This window comes from Arvicola amphibius, chromosome 6 (genome assembly GCF_903992535.2).
Source record: "Arvicola amphibius chromosome 6, mArvAmp1.2, whole genome shotgun sequence".
Classification (NCBI taxonomy): Eukaryota; Metazoa; Chordata; class Mammalia; order Rodentia; family Cricetidae; genus Arvicola; species Arvicola amphibius.
In genome coordinates, this window is record NC_052052.2 from 72,391,305 (window position 1) to 72,405,281 (window position 13,977).

Sequence of the window (13,977 nt, forward strand, 5' to 3'; positions counted from 1 at the left end):
CAGAGGCCACACGAGCACATACAGAGGTTGCACACACCAGCATATCAGAAAATTAAAGTACACAAATATATTCAAAGTTTCCTATTTTAGGCAGCTTATAAGTGGAGAGTACATTGGTTTTGGAGCTGTGATTTGTACTGAATGCAAATTTGTTTTAAAAATGTTTATCATGCATTTAAAGAGATGGATATTTCTCACTCTCTTTCATTCTTTAATTTTCTTGAGTCAATATGAACCTTAAATGAGAAAACAGACTTAGTGAAAATACAGCAGAGTATTGTTTTACGTTACCCATAGTAAATAGCCTGAAGATCAACTTTACTGCAAATTACTAGCGATTAGCATCTATCTTAAAAAGAAAATAACTAGGGATCTTAACTTACTCTTGACATTTTCTTTTGTCTTTATATTTTGTTTTATGTTGCTCTTCTGTGAGATACCTGGCTTAAAGCAAGTTACACCAAAGTCACAACTATATTTTATGCAAATCACCCATCTGATGTTCATGGTTAGGAAGACTGAAATTATGTGTTCAGAAAAAGAAGCTGTTTATCTGGGCATTCATGTATTTAGCCCAGAACCCATTTAAATTTACTCATCACTATTCAGGAAGCATAATTCTTGTCTCCATCAAGAAGCAATTGCTAGAATCAATTTTTCAAAATGTGTCCAGAGAAGACTACAAGGGATATGTGTCTCAGGACTTCATATGCTTAAATCACCAGAGAATCCTGTTTCTAAATTACCCTTCTACCCCTAAAGTACAAGTAAATCATTGAGTGAACACGGCCTTTAAGATTTCTGTTTTTGATTCAGGTAGCTCTCTCTCTTAAAGTGGTTCCTCCATATGTGCCTCACAAACTTTTACTTTTGATGTCTTCCTATCCTATTCTGAGAGTAGGTCTATATATGCCACTGATTGATGCTCTACTTGACAGCCTGAAGGCAGCTCTTTGATTATGATTTTAGACTCTCTAGCCAGAGATGTGTTATTGGTAGCTTCACCTTTTCTATAAACTTAATAAGAACAATGACATAAGAGGCATCATATTCTTCCATGTATGTTGAAATTAAAACTGAAGTTAATTTGGCTAAAACTAATTCACCATCCAGTAATTCACAAGAGCTGCAGATAATAGAATGATCCTCACTAAGAAAATTTTATCTGAATGTTTTACTCTCACCTATTGTGTTTAGCAGAACTAATGTTCTAAAATGACTCTTCCGTGGGATAATTCTCTAGATCTGTACAATTGTAGGATCCAGAATTAAAAGATATTCAGAGCTGAAGAGAGCCTCTGCTAACTTTTCTACCCATGTTTTTGGCTTGCTAATAGGCCTGGAAGTCCTTTTCATGGATATCCAGAGACAATCATGCTGTAGGTGTCAAATTTTCTTATTATTCTGTCATTCCAGTCAAAAGCAGCTTTTGAGTTATCCATAACATGCTCCAGTATATTTACCAAGCATAAATGTGAATACTATCCTTATATATCATGTAGATGAAAAAGCACATTAAGTATTGATTTCTGGGAAAGAAAGGTCACAACATCTTGATTGTCCCTGGATAACCTTTGAGGCATAAGGCTAGAATAAAACAGAATAAATAAAATAAAAAAAAACTGTGAAGAGGTCATGACAGCAACATCTTGCTTCATTTACTAAGAAGATAAACCTTTCAAACATCACTATCAACTCCAACTTTACACATGGGGCCAATAGTCTCAGCTGTCTTTCCTGTCCTTTAAATGTAGCTAGTCTGAACTGAAACTTTCTGTATTTATGAAATTCATTATGGATTTTGAATGCTATGGAGAAATCATAAAATTTATCTTTAATGTTCTTATATTACTATATATTGAAATATTACTATTCTATGTTAAATAGAATATTGCATTAATATTAGCTTCACCTGATTCCTTTAAGTTTTTGATGAAGTCTCTGCACACTTTGGTGCTATGTATATCTCTCACACTTTATTTGTCTTTATAGTGGTGGATTTGAAATGCAATACCTTATCATACTGTAGATGAACACTATAAAGTAGCTCTACACTAGCTCAGAATTGAATGTGATAAAGGGTTCTTTAACTAAGGGTAACTCACATATCACAGTCCTCTGAATGAATGGAGAACAGGAACTCAGCAGCCAAGAGAGAGCATGCAAGCTTTATGATTGCATTTATAGTAAACAAGACCATTCCCAAGTGGGTTAGCTTTTTAAAGGCTATTGGCTGAAGGAGTTTTCATAGTACCTCCCCTTCTTGTCTAAATAAGAGAATGCTAAGCCTAATACAAAACTATATATAATAAAAACAAATATCAACTATAAAAATTAGAATAACTAGCATAAACAATATCAAGCAATAAACATATGCTAAATATTTCAATAATTTTCCTATCCTAAAGAGTCTAAGCCTTGTATTAGAAATGGCTTGGTCAAGTCATGAGAGCAAAGTAACTACAATTATCTAAGCTTCAACCCCATCAAAATATGAGAAGGGAAAATATTACTTGAATAAACAGGAAGAGCAATCAAGCAACTTCCAAAATGTACAAAAAAATAGCAGAGACAACTGGCTAATTCAACAGTCACCAAAAGTCTCATTTGCAACTTTGGAGCAATGAAATTTGGATAAGGTCTACAGTAACTGACAGACCGTTTTCAGAGGCATGAATATTCTCAGAAAATCTTACTCTGTCTTGGCAAGGTTTGAGAGTCTTTTTTCTTATATCCTGCTTATGCTGTCTGGATACTATGCATTTTGTCAGTGGTCAAGTCATGGGGGTTTTGCCAAGAAGAAAACAAGATTCAAGTGAAGTGTCTCCAGTGCCCAAGATTATCTCAGGAATAGGTTGGTGCTGTCAGGAGCAATTGTGTTTCCTGTCAACAGAAACCTAAGTTATTTAAATGCCACATTCTACAGCTCTTTAAAGTGATGCAAGATTACCTATCTATGTAGAATACAATCTCTATAATCTCTGCTGGGTCTATTTTAGCTAGTTGATTAAGTCTCAGTTTTTCTTTATAGCTAATTCAGAGGTAATTTCCATAAAGGTTTTTAATTTTTTCTCTGTTTATATGGTAAAAAGATTAAAAAATCTTCCATCTGCTCTAAAATTCCTGTAGGGAAAGTTCTGGAAGGCAATTGATTAGAATGCAATTAAGATTTGGATCTACTCAATCCACATGTGGTTTTTATAATTTTTCTTCAACCAAAGTTAATTCTTTCCCATCATCAGCTGTTAATTCTTTGAAAATATTTCTTTGTCACCATCTAAGGTTTTATTTAAATGAATTATTAAATCAAACGTATCCTAAAAGCAGTCATACATCAGAAATATCTCTTAGTATTCTTTGAAAGTAATGAAGAACCCACAATTGTGCTCTCCTAAATGAAGCTTCTTGTATTCTAATTATCTGTAAACCTATTTTATAATCTAGGTAGAACTGATAGAATCTCCTCTTTGTATTTTTTTTTTCAGAAACAATTTTTAATCCCCATTTAGGCAAAACTTTCTTTACTTCTTCAAACAATCTTTCTAAGGTATCTATATTTGAAGTAGATAGCAAAATGTCTTCCAATAATGGTAAATTATAGATTTAGGAAATTGTTTGCATATCATTTTCCATGGCTGACGTGCAAATTATTGGCACAGGATGGTGCTATTTAGCATTCACTGTGTGATGATGGTCCATTGATATCTCCTAGTAGGCTGAGAATTATTTTAAGTGGGCACTGTGAAGGCAATATTTTTCTCTGTCAATTTATTCTAAGGGTATAGTAAAGAAACAATCTTTTAAATCAATAACTATAGGAGGCCAACCTTTAGACAATAAAGAAGGCAAAGAAATTCCATATTGTAGAGGCCCATAGGTTGCATTACCTTGTTGACAGCTCTTAGATCTGTCACCATTCTACATTTTACAGATTTCTTTTAGACAACAAATACAGGAGAATTCTAAGGGGTGGTTGATTCTTCAATATGGTGAGCATCTAGCTGCTCCTTTACCAGCTGTTCTAAAGCCTGCAGTTTCTCTTCTGTTAAAGGCCATTGTTTATCCCATAATTGTTCAGCATTTAAAAGGGCCCTAGGTACCTCTGAAGGTTTTTTAGTAGTTCTGTGTTCTTGCACAATCTGAATGGCTAGTGAACTTTGTTTATAGTACTTTATAATATTCTTCCCAGAAACATGAGTTTTGGGGAGTGCAGGAACAATAATCTTGGTATTCCATTGTTGCAACAGGTCACAACCCCATAAAGTCAATGTACTATTATCCCTATATGGCCTCAGACTTCCTTTGTCCTTATGGCTCTATGGATTCAATTCATCTTGTGCTTTGTTTCACTTGAATTCCTAGGAATTAAACATCTGCCTCTTTAAGAAGCTGATGCAGATGCCTGAATTCTGTAGTAATGATAGTCCCATCCACACCAGTGTTTAGTATTCCCTCAATTACAATGTTATTTATAAGAACTCTTATCTTTGATCTTTGATCATTTATAGAAGTTTGCCAAAATATGTGTTTCCTTTTTCCTATTGGAATTTTTGATTCATCCTCCATGTTTATTCCATCATCCAGACCAGTATAAACTTTTACGGCAGCAATGGATTTTTCAATTTTCTCAGTGAGACATGTCTTCCACAGTCAATGGCATGGAATGAGTGTACCACATTTGTTCTTGGGTTGTTCCCACAAAAGGCCCTTAAGGAGTTTCCTGATGATATCAGGTTTCATAGTCTTTTTTTTTGTTGATTTGCATTTATTGGTCCAATGTCAGCCTTTGCCACATCTACATAATCCAGAATATTGAGACCTTCTATTTTTATCATTCCCAGAGGAGATATTATTTCTAGAAAAACCTTGTCTAGAATTCCTTCTCAGAGATCCCATTATACTGCAATTTAAACATTTGGCATTTTGACGTCTCCTCATACCTATGGAAATTGCTTCTCCTACCAAAGCCTCAGTATTACAGGCAAATGTCTCAATACTCATTGTATGCAGGATCCATTCATCCATTGGCACTGATCTAAACTTTAAAGACCCTAGTATCTCTTTGAATTTTATTAAAGATTTCCATCTCCTCCCCTCCTCCTCCCCCTTCCCTCCCCTCCCTTCCACCCATACCCCCACTCCAACCCTCTCCAAAGACAAAGAGCCATCAGGGTTCCCTTCACTATGTTAAGTCCAAGGTCCTCCCAGATCCCCCTAAGTCCAGGAAGGTGAGCAACCAAACTGACAAGGCTCACAGTGAGCCCGTCCATGCTGTAGAGTTCATGGTTGTCCTTGGTTTCTCAGTCCTCCTCCACCGTCAGCCACATTCAGAAAGTCCGGTTTGGTCCCCTGTTCCATCAGTCCCATTTTGACTGGACTTGGTGGTCTCCCGTTAGATCTGTCCCACCGTCTCAATGGGTAAATGCACTCCTCACAGTCCTGGCTTCCTTGCTCATGATCTCCCTCCTTTTGCTCCTCATCAGGACCTTGGGATCTCAGTCCGGTGCTCCTATGTGGGGCTCTGTCATTTTCTCCACCCAATGACAGGTGAAGGTTCTATGGTGATATGCAAGATATTCATGAGTATGGCAATAGGATCTGGACATTTCTGGCACCCTCTCCTCAGCTGCCCAAGGAACTAGCTGGGGACGTCTTCCTGGACACCTGGGAACCCCTCTAGAGTCAAGTCTCTGCCAACCCTAGAATTGCTCCCCTAACTAAGATATATAATTCCTTGTTCCCATATCCACCCTTCCTATATCCCAACCATCCTATTCCCCCAAGCTCTTCCCATCCTCCACTTCACACTTTTTTCTCCCCATCTCCCCATTCCCCCATCCCACCCCACCCCCATGTTCCCATTTTTTGTCCGGCAATCTTGTCTACTTCCAATATCCAGGAGGATAACTATATCTTTTTCTTTGGGTTCACCTTCTTATATAGCTTCTCTAGGAATTTTTTTTTTTACGAATTATAGGCTCGATGTCCTTTATTTATGGCTAGAAACCAATTATGAGTGAGTACATCCCATGTTCATCTTTTTGGGCCTGGGTTACCTCGCTCAGGATGGTGTTTTCTATTTCCATCCATTTGCATGCAAAATTCAAGATGTCATTGTTTTTTACCGCCGAGTAGTACTCTAATATGTATATATTCCACACTTTCTTCATCCATTCTTCCACTGAAGGGCATCTAGGTTGTTTCCAGGTTCTGACTATTACAAATAATGCTGCTATAAACATACTTTAATAAAAAAAATGAGAGAAAAAAAATAAACTGGCATTTTCAAAAGCCAAACATTCAATATGTATTTGTCTAGTTTCTGAGTCTGTTACTCCTATTTGTACAGCCCTGGTTAATCTTTGTAAAACATCACTAATATGTTCTTTTTCACCTTGTTTAACCCCAATATATGATTCAATTCTATTTTTTTGGTTTCTGAATCCTGCCATTTAAAGCTGCTGATGGCAGAGAGATAGATATGTGCATCATAAAAATCTTGATCTTCTGGGTCAGCATAAGTGCCCTCACTAAGAATTTGATCTTGAGAAGCCTCAGATCCTTTTCCTGTTGTTCGAATAGTTTTGCCTTTTCTTGCCAATAGCATTTCCACAGTAGTTGCAGCCATTTTTCAGGACAACTGAAAAATTGACAAATCATGTCGGGTGGCCCTATTGCTGGAAACCCATGTATTTACCATCTCTCTAACAAATGGTGAGTACAAGCTATAAGATACTACTGATTGCTTTATTTCTTTTAGATCATTTATACCTATTGGTTTCCATTTACATTCTTTGGATACATTTGGGCATTTAGAACTTGAATGGTATGTCAGAAGTAATTGCTGGGTGGGAAACCAAAGCTCTTGGTCAGTCATCTCTGACTCTGACAGGTACTGGTGAGGACTGCCATTGTTAAATGCTTTTCTTGTACCTTCTCTACTTATCAGCTTTGATAGTTTCCTCAATTATTTCAAGTCGTTTTACCACAGTCTTTTGTAAAGCCTGAATTTATTGACATATGAATGTTTGTAATGATTTTATTGAGTCGCTTATCCTCAGTTCCTCATTCTGCACATATGATTCGAAGGTATGAAAATTTTCCATTAAGGATAACTTCTCATCTTTGGATATTATTTGAACAGCACACAGATTGCCTTCCTGGAGAGTTACTCTATTGGCTAACTTATCTATCTTTTTAGCATATTTGGATTGTCAAATTCAACAGTGTAAATTCTTTCAGATACCTTCTCAGTGCTCTTTTACATGGGTTGAATTTTGTCTGTCAAATTGATGTTAATTGTTTTCAATGGTATTACATTTTTCAAGTAATTTTTGAGTTTTGATGGTATTAATCCTTTCAGCTAGCTATTAACTATTAGTCTATAATGACTGCATCATTCTTAAAAATGCCTGTTTTTAGGCTCTGTTATGAAACCATTTTCTTAAGACTATAATATAATAAACAAAGCTAAGCCCCAATATCCAATAAATAGATATATCACAAAACCACATAAGCCTTGAAGAATTCTATACATAGTATAAACTCAAAGGTTATTAAATTCCTGTATGGTAATAATGTCTAAAATTATATAACATTCAAATGTATTTATTTATTTATTAAAGTTAGCTCCATTATGAGATTTCAGGAAATTGTTTTAGCTGTAATAATCCTTCTTGGCCAACAGGTGTCATGGTTGCAACTACATGGCATAGAGACCCCACTGGTGGTAGAAATCATGACCAGCAGTGACATGAACAGTCCCACATTGGCACTTGCTTAAATATTTGGAAATATGCTTTGCTTGACAAATTAAGAATAATTAAATCAATTCTGTACATGAAAAGATGTTTTTGGTGGCCAGAATATGAAGAAACTCAATGCTCCCAAGCAGTGAATATAAATCAGAAGCTGTACACCTCACTGTATGGCAGGGAAAATGGCAAAGGGGTAAGCATGAATGAGCCTGGAAAATTGTCACTGTGTGGTAGCTCTACTGTGGCAGGATTTTTGCAAAACACTGCTTAGTAGGTAAAATTAAGGCAGCTTGGTGGGGGTGGGAGGTCTTCTGGGCCACAGACATTTTGGACATTTTGGGCTGGTCCTGGTAGGTGTTGTAGGAGACTGCTTATAAGTTCCTTGCCACTCAGTGATGAAATAATCACACAGAAACCATATTATTTGCAATAGTGTTTGGCCAATAGCTTAAGCATATTTCTGACTAACTCATATCTTAAATTAACCCATCTCCATTAATTTCTGTATTGACATGAGGCTGTGGCTTACTGGGTAAAGTTCTGGTGTCTGTCTCTGGCCTGGCTCCATGGCTTCTCCTGACACTGCCTTCTTTCTGTCAGCATTCAATTTAGTTTTTCTTGCCTACCTCAGTTCTGCCATGTGCAGGTCTAAGACAGTTTCTTTATTAACCAATTGGTATTTACAGTATACAGAGGGAATCCCACATCACCTCCATTTTTCTGTTTAAATAAAAAGAAAGGTTTCTACTTTAACAATGTATAACTACATAAAACAGTTATCAAGCTTGAATTACAGTTGCAATTTTTATATCTATTTTATCTTTTATCATAACTAAGGAAAACTATAACTATATATTCTTCAGCTCCATCAAAGACTCCAGAAAGATATATTACCTAGGTAAGCAGCAAGTGCATTGTAAGCAACTTTCAAAACTTTAGATTTGACAGAGACATCTTGCTGCCTGGACAGTCACCCAAAATTCTTCTGTATCATTGGGGCCTCCATCTTCAGCCTATAGGCCCTTAGTGTCCAGCAGACTTTTCCATGAAGCAGGAAATTTCAAAGTCTGTTTCACCTATATTGGCAGTTTGTCTGTCACATTTTTCTGTGTCCTGCAGAATGTCTGGCAGACTCTTTGATGAAACAGGAACCATGATAGGTGTCTCACCTTTATGCAAGTTCAGCAGTCATCTCTCTGTAAAAGCTGAATGTCCAGCTCATATAGCATAACATCAAGCAGTTCATGCAAGAGCTAGCAAATGGCTAGCAAACTCTATACAGAGCCTCTTCAGTGTTCATCTTCCTCTTGAATTTATTGTTGCTGCCAGGATCAGATGTGTCTCATTGTCATGAAAAGTACTAAGTTTTTAAAACATTTTAAATGCCATATTCTGAAGGTCTCTGAAAGATTTGAAGAACACCTATCTAACTAAAATGTATCTTTATATATTTAGAAAACCTAACTAACATATCTACAAGCCTGACTATTATAGATGAATATCTATTAATATGTATTTCTTAATTATACATTACATTTTTAAATGAGCTGTGCAACAGAATATATATATATATATATATGCATATATATATAATTGACTTTAAATTTGTGTCAATAAACCAAGATCCATACCAATGCAAAGTATTCATATCTCTCTCATATCTCCCTTCAAGTATAAATAAACACCCACAAACAATATTTGGGAATTTGGGGGTAGTTTTCTCCAAACCACTCCCTGCTCTTTGTTTAACAAAGTAATTTTTGGAGGTATTCTCAGTGCCCTTTACGTGGGTCCTGGTGCATCAAACCACATTAGTCTGGAAGGTTTCCACAGGTTCTCATTCTCTGTGGAAACAACAGAAGAATCTCTTTTCCAAAACAACAAATCCTTAGACCCAAATTTTGAATTCAAGATACCTTAAAAACATATATGTGGGTTTAGCTTAGCAGTCCCCCAAATCAAATGTTTCTCTGCAGTGAAAATACAAAGAAAACACAATATAATATATAATCCAGACTCTCTGTGTATATTCTATCTTTATATGGCTTATTTTTATTACTCCTTTAAATCTATGACTGTCAGTACCCTGTCTCTTTAAAGACTTTACCTTTTTATTTTAAAGCCATTTACTTCTTTTTATAATGGCATATATTCTTTTTCTTCTTACTCCCAAACCTATGTGATCCATTTAGAGGCCTTTCCCATCTGGATTTGTCTTTATTGCATATTTCTAATCTTTTTCTGACCAGGACTGCTTCTTAAAATGCTAAGCACTCTGTAAAATCTAAGTGGTGCATTTGCTAGGTCAAATATGCCTCTACCTGCTTGTTCCACCCATCCCAACATGGCAGAAGTCTGTTCACTGCCTCTGAGATTTCTGGATGGGAGCCATCCTCACCACCTCAACCCTGGTAACCAGTTGGCTCATGCTGCCATTAAGTAACTTTCAGCAAGCTTCCCACAAACCCCATTTAAAAGCTTGACCTGAATGATCCAGAGTTTGCACTGGCAACATGGCCCAAGGAGTCACTGTTTTAAAACTGTGTGACATTTTTTTTGCTGCTGCTGAATCAGGAAAACCCCTCTTAAAAGAGCTTCTGCAAGCAGCTGAATTTTGTTTTTCTGTGGCTAGAATTAATTTCCAAGCCTTCTCAGGTTTTATGTGTATTTAGCTAGCACAAGTTGGAGAACTAATTTGTTGTAGGAGGCTGCTTGTTAGTTCCCAGCTGCTAAGTGCCCAAATAACCACAAAATAACACAGAAACTGTATTAATTAAATCACTACTTGGCCAATTACATAAATGTATTGCTAGGAAGTTCTTATCTAGAATTAACACATCTCCATTATTTTATATTTTACCATGAGGTTCCTGGCCCACCAGCAAGGTTATAGCATGTCTGTCCCTGGTGGTTGGTCCTTGGCTTCTCCTAACTTTTTTTTCTTTCTCCCAGCATTCAGTTTGGTTTTCCCCATCTACCTAAGTTCTGCCTTATATGGGCCTAAGACAGTTTCTTTATTAACCAATGGTATTCACAGCATACAGAGGAGAATCCCACATCAGATAGGTGTGGAGTAGGGATTCATGTGGTTATCAGATGTAGATGGATGCTATAAAGTAGTCCCACTAGGTCAGAAGTGAGTATAAGAAAGCGTTCTTTATTTAGGGGTAGACTCACAGCTTACAGTCTTTTGCAGAAGAAGGAAACAGGGCCCAAATCCAGCAACCAAGAGAGAAAGCACACAAGCTTTATGGCTGTATTTATAGTATAAGAGACCATGCCCAAGTGGGCTAGTATCTTAAAGACTATTGGCTGAAGGAGTTCCCACAGCATTATAGTGTTTATATGTGTGTATGTGTAGTGCTTTCATTTTTCTTGTGTACTATAACAAAATATATCCACACATGAAGGGTAGAAATTTATTTCTCATAGTTTTGTATTTTTGTATACAGACAATGTGAAAATTGAGGAATCACTTTTAATGAGGACTGATTAAGTCATGTTAAAAATGTACAAGAGATCTTTAGGAAGAGAAAAACAAACAATATTTCTAAGAACAATGACCAAGTCCTTGAGACTCATGGAGAAGCTCTGATGAGTTTCTCAGATAACACAGATATTTTGCAAACGAAGATTTCTCACTAGGTACAGGGTAAAAACCTTTCTAGTTCAAAATTTGGGTATCTGGTGTTCTTCAGTTACAATTCTCATCCATTTTTACAGATATTTTCTGATGAATGCATGACTTTTTCCTTCATTGCTCATTATAAGGCATTCAACCATCCCAATGTCAGTGGTGAGGAATCTGAATATATTATACTCTTAATAGTTTCTACACAAACTTTATTAATGGGTGACTGAAGCCTTTCAAAGAGGCAAGGTTGTAATTGATCTGAAGTAGATGGGGTAGGGTGGGGAGTGTTGCCTCCATTTGATGTAAAAGCAGAGATGGGTAAGAGAATGGTTATCAATGTGGACAGTAAGAGAAAAGAAAAAAATAGGAGTCTCTTTTATCTTATTTTCTAGTGTTTGAGTTCTTAAAGAGTTCAGGTATACTCACAACCTTCTGTTACAACAGAAAGAACCATCTGCCAAACATTCTGTATGCAATATAATATCTCTCTAGAGAGATTTTAATATTCAGTTCACAAAAAAGGATGGCAGGGACTTGTAAATAAAAGGAAACAACTGAAGCAGTGAGGAGGGGCTGTACTCTAAATATCCAACCTGCTTATTTATAGTCAAGAGCTGAGAAAACAGAATCCACCTTCCCCATCTCATTCTGTCTCTCTGTTTCACCCTACTTTCTCTCTCTCTGTATCTCTCTTCTCTCATCTTTCCTTTCCTTTCTCTGTATTTCTCTTTGCTATTTATTCTGATTTCTTTCATGATAAGCTCCTTCCCAGGTTCAAGAGAGGCTACTAAAGATAAAAGTTTAAAATAATAATTTTAAACAATGTGCTAACAATGAACTTTAAATAATATAATAATGGGAAGCAAAGCAATATTTGATCAAAGGACAGGGAAGGCAGATCATGAAGTAAAAAATGAATCTTAGTCAAACTTTACTTTTTGAAGCTTTGCTGTTTTGTCACCGGAGAAACAAATAACAGTTCTATGATTTATGAACAGTTGGAATTATTTGAAATACTCAATTGTACCCCCAAGGAGACTTTTCGAAGTAAATCTACATGGTAGCTATGTCAGAAGATTTAGAAAAGTTATCTCAGATTTGCTATAGCTCAAGGTATCCTGCTAAAAGTGCATATGGGGAAACAGTATTCTACAGTAAGAAAACAGCAATCCGTTGCTTAATTCAATGTTTTAGGCAGTGTATAAGCTCAAAGTAAATAATTTTAGGAAAAATTTATTACTATTAAAGCTTCTAACTCCCCTTTTCATTAGCTATAAACCTCAGGAGATTCTGCTCTTTAGTTGTGTATTTTAGAAAAATATTCTGTGAGTAGTTGGTTTCAATGTGCTAGGAAAACAGCAGCTTAAGCTACTACTAAATCTAACTGAATGACATAGATTGTAAATCTATAAACTTATAAAATTATAAAGAAATTTCCAAAATGTTCAGCATTTCTGCTTTCTAAAGGCAAATATTCCACTTTTACTGCTATGTTTATTAAAATGAGTGACACTGTGGGTGTATATAAAACTCCATAGACTATACATCTATCATTGTGTTCTTTGGTGGTCCTTATTGTCTTTTCAGAATTATATTGTCATAATTGTAAAAGGCTTACTATATTTGGTTTCCACATTTGTAAGAGATAGCTACTAGTTTGGCAGTGGCCATTAGACAATATATATTGAATTGCCTACCCTAGATTTGTTGGCTTCCTATGATTAAAAGAATTAATCTTCAGTTTTATAGCCTTGCTTGTAACTTCTGATATTCACTAGGGAGGGATACTTTCTATAGTTTTTAGAATTACACACTGTTTTGGAAGACAATGAATGCCTAATAGCCCTCTTGAACTAGAGAAAGGGAATCCTACAATAGTGGTCATGCTTCCAGAGCTGGTCTTCTGAAACTTCAGTGCATCTAGCACTATGATTTAAATGGTTAGGCATTTTCTCAACAACCATATGAAGTAAATACTTCTAGATACTAGCTTTATTCTGGTCACAAAATTGTCCTTTGGTGACCTTTCTTTTAATCAAGATGACATGGTCTGTGTCTGTCTGTCCTGTAACCTCCAGAGAAAAACAAATACACAGTTACAAATATATGTTGCCTCATGGTGTTAATATATAGCTTCCTTTTTATCTAGCACATGTTTCATTTACTGCTCTTTATTGTAAATCAAGTTTCTACCTGAAATATTATATTAGACTCTTGTGAAATTATGAAAGAAAATATTCTAAAGCTGTATTCACTTTTATCTCTATTTTATCCTCTTTTGTGTACTCAGTGAATTCTATTTTGGGTATTGATTTCAGTGACCTTCATTAACCTACAAAATAGTATTTATTGCATATTGCTTTATAAGTTTTCTTTACCTACACATGTTACAGGAAACATAATAACAATGACAAGGATTGGCTGAAGACTAGTCTTCACTTATGTCCCTCAATTCTTTTGCCTAGTATAATTTTCTAACAGTTGATAGTTAACTATTTTGCTCCTATGTTCTAGCTTAGTATGTACCCCTAAAGATAATGGTTTGCTTAATACAAGGACTCTAATTTCTCTAAATCCTTGTTAGGA